Source organism: Panicum virgatum, chromosome 6N, assembly GCF_016808335.1.
Source record: "Panicum virgatum strain AP13 chromosome 6N, P.virgatum_v5, whole genome shotgun sequence".
NCBI lineage: Eukaryota > Viridiplantae > Streptophyta > Magnoliopsida > Poales > Poaceae > Panicum > Panicum virgatum.
The window spans coordinates 7,749,900-7,760,327 of record NC_053150.1 but is presented as its reverse complement, the minus strand read 5'-3'; positions in this window follow the sequence as shown (position 1 = coordinate 7,760,327).

The window sequence follows — 10,428 nt, the reverse complement described above, 5'->3', positions numbered from 1 at the left end:
TGAACACGAGGTTTTATTTCTAGGGTCCGGCTCTTAACGTGGGACCCACGTATAATTCTAGCAACATTGCTTTGCACAAAGTAGCTGCTAGTTATACCAAATCAACTCCAACAAATTTCTGTTATTTTCGATAAAATTTTATAGTGTGAACGCGAGGTTTTATTTTTAGGGTCCAGTCCTTAACGTGGGACCCACGTGTAATTCTAGTCACGCTGCTTTGCACAGAGTAGCTCCTAGTCATACCGAGTCATCTCCAACAAATTTTAGTCAATTTCGATAAAATTTTATAATGTGAACGCGAAGTTTTATTTCTAGGGTCCGGCTCTTGACGTGGGACCCACGTGTAATTCTAACCACACTGTTTTGCGCAAAGTAGCTGCTAGTCATACTGAGCCATCTCCAACAAATTTCAGTCAATTTCGATAAAATTTTATAATGTAAACGCGGGGTTTTATTTCTAAGGTCCGGCTCTTACGGACCGATATTTATATATAATCATACTGTTTTGCATAAAGAATCCATTTCAGCCTACCCTAAACCACCCCAATTCATATTTACATAGAACCCACTTCACCCCATCTCATTAATTGATACAGCCCATTTGAATCCACCAAACACAATCTATATCAAAACCCAATTCATTAAACCCATTTCAACCCAAAACATTAGCAGGGCGACCCATTGCATGGCGGTGGCACAATACCTCTTTCACTACGCAGCTCCTGATCATGTCCGCAACGTCCGATGCCAATGGCGTCCAGCGACTTTTTTGTTTTTTGCGAAGGGGCAAGGATCCCCGTTTATAAAAGCTGGGCTTTTACAACCAGCACCCTGGAGGAAAAGAATTTTACAATATAGTCCATAATCCCCATCGTCCAGAGGTGCAAATTTGCGTACAAGACCCTCAACCCACTCAAATTTGAAAGCAAAGTCCTTGGATCTTCACCCAGAGAGCAGCTCGCCCAAGACACTCGACAAGACCCCCAGCTTGTGGAGGAGACTGCAGAGAACTTACTGCTAGGCACCGAAACCGAGTAAATGGCCTCCCAAGCACATCGGCCATCATCGTCGAGAGCGAGGAAGAGCAGCAAGAGATCCGCCGTCGCCAGTAGGAGAACCCGCGACCGGAAGAAAAGTTCACCGCCGTCGAGGATCCCAGCAGCGAGGACAAGCCACACAAAACGAGGATGTCTGGAGCTCCCACCCTTTCGCAAAAGAACAGGAGATAAAAACTCACGTTGTCGTCGCTGGAACCGGAGACGCAGCAACGGAGATACGTTATTCTCCATGGACCGCCGTCGAAGAAGAAGAAGCAGGTGTTGCTGCCGCCGTCGCCAGCTCCACCGTTGTCTTCAACTCCGCCGGCGCCCCAGAGCAGCAAATGAAGCAGCGCAGCGCACAGGCGTCACTCCACCCTAACCCTAGAAACTAACTAAGCTAAAAATAGGAAACTATACAGCCCACCGGCCGATTGAGCTTCCCCACCCTCTCCAGCGCCGTCGAGGATGCCGGAGAGGAGGGGGAAGCGTCGAATCGGAGCCGGGGGCACGGAAATCGCCTGCCGCCGCTGCTCTTTCCTGTAGCAAGGGGAAAAGCTGGGAGACGAGATGGAGACCTTGTATAAGCAGGCACGCGCACAACTGGAACGCCTGGAACATGCGCCCGGCGAAGGGTAGCTCACTGTGGTCGACTGAGACCACAAAGTTTGACATCAAGGTGCCGGTGCCCATACAAGGTGAAGAAGACATAGTGTTGACAACACGAGTTTCCCCGCGGCTTTGTGCGGAGGCTGTGTTGGGCGGCAGCTCAAGCACTGTAAGAAGCCTTTTTTCCTTTTTATTAAACTATTTTCTTAGGGGAACTTTTTTACAATATCCCCACTTCGATGACCGGAACCCCTGATAGAGATTCCATGCAAGCTGGCGACTAAATAATTAACCCTCCCATGTGCTTATTTGGTGAAGCGTGTGCATGTAATTTAACTTTAACCTGGCCAGGCCTCATCACCTGATCTGCAAGACTGCAACGCAGCAAACAACTGGGGTCGGTCCATCTGCAGCAATACGTACCAATCTACTTTTCAGCTGTTTGGAGCTGCTGCTTCTACTGATCGCAGCGTCAAGGGCCGTACGTCTTCAATTCACTGCAAACCAGCAGCGCCGTGAGCTGTGCCCAGGCCGACGTTTACTGCCTTGTTCCAGGTTAGGGGCCGATTTTTTCTACTGCTCAATCTCCATTGATGGTTTCATTGTTCAATTGATGTGGTATATTGTCTAGAAGAAAATCCGATATGATTTTTGCCATCAAGTGCCAAAACCTTGCCCTTCTCTTGAAGCAAATTGGCAAGAGGCCAACTTGAGGCCTGCTTTAGCTAGGAACCGGCATGTTTTAGCATATAGGATCACCAATCTTGAAGCAGCCAGAAAGGCCACTGAACTTAGAATAATGCCAGTTGGTGGCAGTGTAGAAGTATAAGTATATTAGGACTAGAGTTCTATATTCCAGGCGTGTAATACTCCAAGATGTCCTACACGGACTCTACTTCTTGTAGCGACCTATTGGTCCTATATAATGAGAATACCTGGCGCACTTAGGGGTCAAGCCTGTTGGGGAAGCCACCTTCGCCCGCCGCCGAAGATAGCCGACTGCCGGCAAGACTAAGGGATCCGGCCTGGCGAGGTTAGCGTCAAAGTCGAAGGGAGTCGAAGGGGGACTCGTCTGAAGACCCCGGAGTGAAGGCGGCCGAAGACCGTCGAAGGGACGGAGTTCTCGACGAAGACGGAAAGCGAATCGAAGCATTTTCTCCAGACCTCCCTTCGATGGAGTCGGGTAAAGCTGTCGAAGGCCATAGCGATGAAGGGGGGTGAAGCGAAGCGGGCCCACTGTCAGGAAATTGTATAGAATGACGAGTCCAGCTGTAATCCACTACGCGTTGTCGGTTTTGTAATATTACTAGATTGCCCTGGAATATTCCTAGATGTTGGCAGTTAGGGGGCGTGTTGGGGATTTTAGACCAGCGGTTAGGTGAGCCATTGAGCTATAAATACCCCCTGTAATTGTGTGTGATGGGCATTGAATACAAGGCAGTTACGCTAGTACGTAGATTCGTGCTGTTATTGTGGTTGTCGCTTCTCTCCTCAGGCTACGCCCTCGTGGAACCAGGCTGTTGTGATATCCTTTCGTCCCGAATGATATCTTACACCAACAGTTTTGGCGCCCACCGTGGGGCTCGAACCCACGACCACAAGGTTAAGAATTCCTCCTCAAGTATGAAGCAGCAATCGAAGCAACCGGAGGCGGTCCACCTTGCAAGGTCAAAGCATTCGTTCTTTCGCCGAAGGGCCTTGCTGAACACTGGTACTCCAATCTCCCAAGTGGTCACATCCACACTTGGGACCAGCTGCGAGCAGAGTTAACTGCTGCGTTCCGTGCGCCGAAGCCCGACGAAGTCAACTCATGTGACTTCCACAACTTGAAGCAAGAAGGATCTACCCTGCAAGAGTACCTTCACCGTCTCGTCAAGCTTCGCGCGAGGGCACCAGACGTAGCGGAGAAGACCATCATCGAGGCCGCTATCACTAGCTTTAGCCTTGGCCCCATGTGGGGAATATCTCGAGTGCCGCAAGCCGAAGACCCTGAACAAGCTCTTCGAGATAATGCAAGAATATTGCATTTCAAACAACGGTAAGCGCCGACGAATCGAAGAGATGAACGAGAAGAGGTCGCGTAATCGCGACCGAGCGAAGCCGCATCAGGCTAAACAGACAAGGACGCCGAAGGCCGTGAACACGGTCTCCGGTGACGAAGCCCGCGACTCCCGGCCTCATCCTAACAGAGGAGGGAGGAGCGATCGAAGCAACTCCAACCGCGGCCGCAGAGATAACTCCGGTCGAAGGCAGAAAGTTCCATACTGCTGCATTCATGGCAGGGATAAAGGCCATTGGATGAGTGATTGCCCCCTCGCCAAGGAGAAAAAAGAAGAGTTCGATCGAAGCACAAGTACACAACCACCGAAGCCTGTCAACTATACCCACACCAATCAGTCGCGAGGCCCGCCACCACAAATCCAGTGGCAACCCTCGCAACAATCCCATTGGACTTCGGCATACTCCACATTATCCCCATCTTTCCCAACCTTCCACTACAACCCCACATATACCCCCCAGCTCTTTCGGCCCCTTCAGCACCTCAACTCCCACAAATCCCGACCCCTTCGGCGCCACAACAAGCGTGGCACCCACCACCCTCAACGCACGCTCCAACCTATCTTCCGCCACCACCAAACCTAGAACCTGGTACAGTCCCAGAAAGAGCCAATGATCCCGTCGGAGGCACGGTAAATGCCATTAATGCCATCTCCAGTGGGTCAAGCGAGCCTATGCACGAGACAAAGTGGCAGAGGAAAGAATACCTCCGCACAGTCTCACATGTGTGCGAAGGCAAACACTTCCGCACCCCTTGGTCCCATGTCCCAATTACATTTTCTGAAGCTCACCTCAGGCTTCAGCACTACCCACACAATGACCCCCTCGTCATTCGCGCAAACATTGGCCAAAACTCTGTACACTTCGCGGGAAATGACGTGGGTCGAATCTTTGTCGATAATGGCAGCTCCGCAGATATTCTCACTTGGCAATGCTTCGTCAAGATGGGGTTCACAGAGAAGAACCTGCACAAATCTCAGTACCCGCTCATCGGCTTCGGAGGGAAAAGGATTGAGGCCCTTGGCAAAATAGAGTTGAATGTGACCTTCGGAGAAGGCAACACCCAGAGAACAGAGCTCATAACCTTCGACGTGGTGGATATAGCATACCCGTACAACGCCATCTTCGGCCGCAACAGCATCATCAAGTTCACGGCAGCGATAAGTCAGGCTTACCTCTGCATGAAAATGGCAATAGCCGAAGGTGCGAAGACAATGCGGCATGTGCCATGAAAAATGTACACGCAATCAAAGCTGCCAACATCGAAGGAGAAGAAGAGGAAGCGAAGCTTCCTAAGTTCGAGCAATCCAACAAAGAGGGAGTCATGCCTGGCGAACACACAAAGAAAGTTCCGCTCTGTGAAGATGTCCCCGATCGAATAGTAACAATCGGCAAGGGGCTTGAAGAAGCCGAAGAGGCCAGGTTAATCCAGTTTTTAAGGAACAACCAGGATGTCTTCGCATGATTATCCTCGGAACTGCGAGGCGTCAGCAGAGAAATCGTGGAACATTCTCTAAGGGTGGACCCGAAGGTCAAGCCGAGGAAACAACGCCTTGCACAATGTCCAAAGATCGCAAGAAAGCGGCACAAAGCGAAGTCTAGAAATTGCTCGATGCAGGCGTCATACGCGAAGTGCAATACCCAGAATGGCTGGCCAATATAGTCATGGTCCCGAAGAAGAATGGCAGTTGGAGGATGTGCATTGACTTCACCACCCTCAACAAGTTCTGCCTGAAGGATGAATTTCCCTTGCCTCACATCGATACCTTGGTAGATGCAGCAGCAGGGTCGAAAATGTTAAGCATGCTGGATTGCTTCTCCGGCTACCATCAGATTTTCATGAAAAAATCCAACAAAGAGAAGACCAGCTTCACAACTCCCTTCGGCATGTACTATTATGTAAGAATGCCTGAGGGGCTTCGCAATGCAGGATGCACATTCAACAGAACCATTGCAGCGGTACTTGACACCCAGCTGGACAGAAATATATCTGCGTACGTCAATGATGTCGTTGTGCAAAGCAAAAAGAGCGAAGATCACATCTCAGATCTTCGAGAGACCTTCCTCAACCTCTAGAAACACGGGCTCAAATTGAACCCAGATAAGTGTGTCTTCGGTGTGAGAAGAGGAAAGCTTTTGGGATGCATGATCACAGAGAGAGGTATCAAGGCGCATCCAGTAAAGATCGAAGCCATCAGAAGAATGCAGCCACCCATGACGAAGAGGGGGTACATAAGTTGACAGGCCGTCTGGCTTCATTGAACAAGGTTCATTTCGCACTCAGCAGAGAAGTCACTCCATTTCTTCAAGGTACTGAAGGGCTCCGAAAATTTCCATTAGGGGCCTGAGCAAGACAAAGCCTTCGAAGACCTCAAACAATACTTGGAGAATCTCGCAGTCATGACAAGCCCTTCGCCTGGAGTAGAACTGGTGCTCTATATCGCGACTTCAAGCTCTGCGGTGAGTGCAGCATTAGTAGAAGAAAGGATGGTCGAAGGGACGCTGAAGCAGTTCCCAATTTACATCGTATCCGAAGCCCTTAGCGGATCAAAGTTGCTGTATTCAGAAATGGAGAAGATGGCATACGCAATGGTGATGGCAGCGCGAAAGCTCCGGCAGTACTTTTAGAGCTTCATAATTAAGGTCCGAACATCTTTCCCCCTTCGGGACATGTTTGAGAACAAGGAGGCCTCCGGAAATATTGGAAAATGGGCAACACAGTTAGCGGCACACACCATCGATTTCGTCCCACGAAACGCAATCAAGTCCCAGGTCCTGACAGACTTCATGGCTGACTGGACACCTGCAACACCTTTGCAGAACCCACTAGTCATCGAAGCAATAAGGCAGCTGGAATGTGACGGAGCTTACTGCAAAAACGGCTCAGGGGCTTTGGCAGTACTCATAGCACCTTCAGGGACACAGCTCAAGTATGCAGCGAGGCTGGAATTCCCCGGATGCACGAACAACGTGGCTGAATATGAAGGCTTGCTTCTAGGCCTTCGAAAGGCATGGGCACTCCGAGTGAGGAGGCTATCCATCAAATCAGATTCTGAGCTCATCACCAACCACATTGGCAAGACTTACAGAGCACTAAAACCCGAGCTGGCGAAGTATCTGGCAGTAGTACGAAGCGTGGAAAAGTATTTTTTAGGCTTTAGCGTGCGAAGCTTCCCCAGATTGCAAAACAAATAGGCAGATGTCTTGGCCAAGGCTGCAATGGAAAACAACCCACTGCCTCCGGACGTATTCTTTGAAACACTCAAGAGCGGCCCAGTAAATTGCGCCGAAGAGCCAGCAAAATTTGTCAACGCCATTTCAAGCGAAGACTGGAGATCCACTATAATGGCTTACCTTCGGGGACACTTCGTCCTGGAGGGTGAAAAAGAGGAAAAATGAATGTCCCTTCGGGCACAAAGCTACTCAATCATCAATGACACATTATATCGAGGGGGTGTCTGCGCACCTTTGTTGAAATGCATCTCCCAAGTTGAAGGTAGACAGCTGCTGCAAGAAATACATGCAGGCATGTGCTCTTCGCACATTGGCACGAGGGCTCTGGTGGGAAAGGCTTTTCGCAAAGGGTTTTATTGGCCTTCAGCTGTGGCAGATGCTCATGAAATTGTACCCACATGCTCCAATTGTCAAAAGCATGCTCACTACAACAAGTTCCTGCTAGAAGAAGTCGACCTGATACCCCCGGTCTGGCCCCTCGCGCGATGGGGCATCGACATCGTGGGTCCTCTGCCAACCGCTCTGGGCAATTTCGAATATGCAGCAGTCACAGTGGAGTACTTCTCAAAGTGGATCAAAGCCAAGGCACTTCAAGACATCACAGCCACAACCATGCAGAAATTTTTCTGACAAAACATCGTATGCCGCTTCGGCGTGCCTAGAGAAGTTACCGTAGATAATGGCAAGCAGTTTGATTGTACCACTTTCAGAGAGTTCTGCCATCAATTGGGCACCAAGTTGTGTTTTGCTTCAGTATACCACCCGCAGTCAAATGGAGCCGTCGAAAGAGCAAATGGTATCATCTTCTCCGGAATCAAGAAAAACATCACCGAGCAGCCGAAGGGCAAATGGGTTGACGAGCTACTGAACGTAATCTGGTCGCATAACACAACAGAATCAAGGGCAACTAAGTTTACACCCTTCAAGCTCCTCTACGGCGAAGAGGCAATGACACCAGAAGAACTTCAGCACAGGTCTTACAGAACAGAAGCTCCTGACGAAGACATCAAGCAAACAATCGATACAATCAAAGCCACTAAAGCACAAGCAACCATCAACCTTGGCAAGTACTAGGAGGAGACCCGAAGGTGGCGCAACAAAAAGGTGAGACCACGAGAGATGAAAGAGGGAGAACTTGTTCTCCAATTTCTCTACTCTTGCTTGTTCTTTTGAGGCACTTGTGACTTGATTAAGTCTGGTGGCAGTCTCAGGCCGATGATTAGCTGGCTAAGCACAAGTTTAACACCCTAGTGTTACAGTTGCAGAATAAGGGTTTCGTCGGGCTCCTGTAAGAAGAACGAAGAGGCTGGTGTGTAACATCTCGAAAAATCACCCAAATAAACTACTCGCTAAAAATGAATTTCAAAATCATTTCAAAATTTTGTTTCGTCGCTGAGCTCAAATCGTTTCGAATTCCTTTCTGTTCGAACTCCAAATTCCCCGAAACCTTTCCCGGCGATCCGTTGTCCCAACACCAGTACCAATTACCATTTCGTCTCCCTCTTCTCCTCGTTCCGCATGCGTCGCTGTCCGACCGGACGCCGCAACATGCGTGTGGCCGACCGCCGCCGCGAATCGCACCGACGCCCCATCTCTTCTCTTTTTCTTCTCCCCTTTTTCTTTTTCCCTTTTCTATTTTTGTTTTCTCCCTTTTCTTCTCCTTTCTTCCTTCTTCTCCCACCTGCTCTCTGCTCGTGCGCTGCCCAGCCCACGCGCGGCACGCGCTGCGCCCTGTGCGCCCATGCGCTCCACGCGGCTGGGATGCTCGCCGCGCCGCTCGCCGTTGCCCGACCCGTGTCATCGCCCTGTGGCCACCTCGCCACTCGTGCCGCCTCGGCGAGGCCGAGCCGCACTGCTCGCGAGCAGAGCTCGATGACGAGCACAGCAACCCGGCCCCCTCCACCCTCCTCCACTTGCGCTGCTCCCTCACCTTGTTGCAGCCTTGCTTGCCGGCCTGCCCGCCCTCGTTACTCGCGCCGCTCCATGACGGACGCAAGTTGCCGGCCTCGTGGCTCGCGCCGCGGCAAGTGGGTACGGGCCACAGTCGCCGGCATTCAAAGCGGCCGGTGGAGCATTGGCACAGCTCACCGCCGCTCGCCTATAAAAGGCACCTCAAGCGGCTGCCCATCGTCGTCCAGAGCGCGTCAAGCCGCCCAGCTCCGCCGCTCATCCTTCCCCTACTCCAACTTCGCCCTCCTCTGTTTTATAGACCTCCCCGTTGATCTCCTCGCTCGAGCCATCTCGGGCGGATTCCTCTCGTGGTGAGCACCCCCAAACCCTCCTCAACCTGCCCCAAGCCGCGTCTTTCCCTCTCCATGCCACCAGGGAGCTCCCCACGAGCTCCCATGGCCGCGGCCATGGCTGCTCGGGGCGGACCATCTTCCAGCCTCTCTCTCATGCCCGGAGTCGCCGGAACGGAACCCCCTCATCCTCCTCTCTCTCCCTATGCCCTCAGATTTGGAAACGGTGGACAACAACTCGATTCCGGCGACGCTTCAGTGAGCTGCCACCGTGAGTGCCAGCGGTGCCGCCGCTGGACGCCATACTCCTCCCCTGTCCTCTTTTCCGTGAACTGATGAGAGCTTATGGGCCTTGCGGTCCCGTACAGAACTTCTGGCCCAACAAAAACAATAACCCAACCAGCCCAGTAGCAACACGCAGAGAATAAAACCCACTCGAGCCAATCACGTGCAAGCCTGAATCCAAATTCTTTTATTTTCGAAATTAATTAAGCCATCAATCTTGTAATTATATTATCTCGACCATCCAAGCTCTGATTGAGCCGATTCTTCTTTCTAAATTCCTATACAATCATATACTATCTATTTATCCTATTTTCATCTCTTTTTGAACCCCAATTTAACCCTGAAACGCCTCTTGTACCTATCATTTCATGCGCCAAAAATCCTCCGATTGCCCTGAAATTCTACCACGCCATTTCTAGCATAATTCCGGCCGTGCCATTAGAAAACCACCCAAAAATATTACACCTACCTCCATATCTTAATTACTTCTGATTCGAGCTCGACGATAAAATCTTTATTTCTTTTTCTTTATTGTGTGTTTGTTTTGTGTGCGTCATAGATCAAGGTGTAAATGAGGGAGAACCCGTCGACGAGCAGTACCGCGAGCAAGCGTGCGTAGGGATGGCAATTCCACCCGCGGATGCGGGTATCCGCGGATTTTAAACCCGATGGATGCGGGTGCGGGTCTGATATTTCACCCGTGGGTGGACCCGCACCCGCACCCGCATATTGCGGGTGCGGGTGCGGATTTGAGATTCCACCCGCGGGTGGACCCGCATCCGTCCGGAAAAAAACCACAACCCAACCTACTTAGATAAGGTCCATCCCAACTATCCTAACTACAAAATGAGTACATAACTTATGAATTTATTGTTAGTTTGTCCTTATTACTTTGAACTAATGGATTTGTTGCTAATTTGCTCTTATTACTTATAGAAATGTGTTATTTGACTGTTTAAATTGAT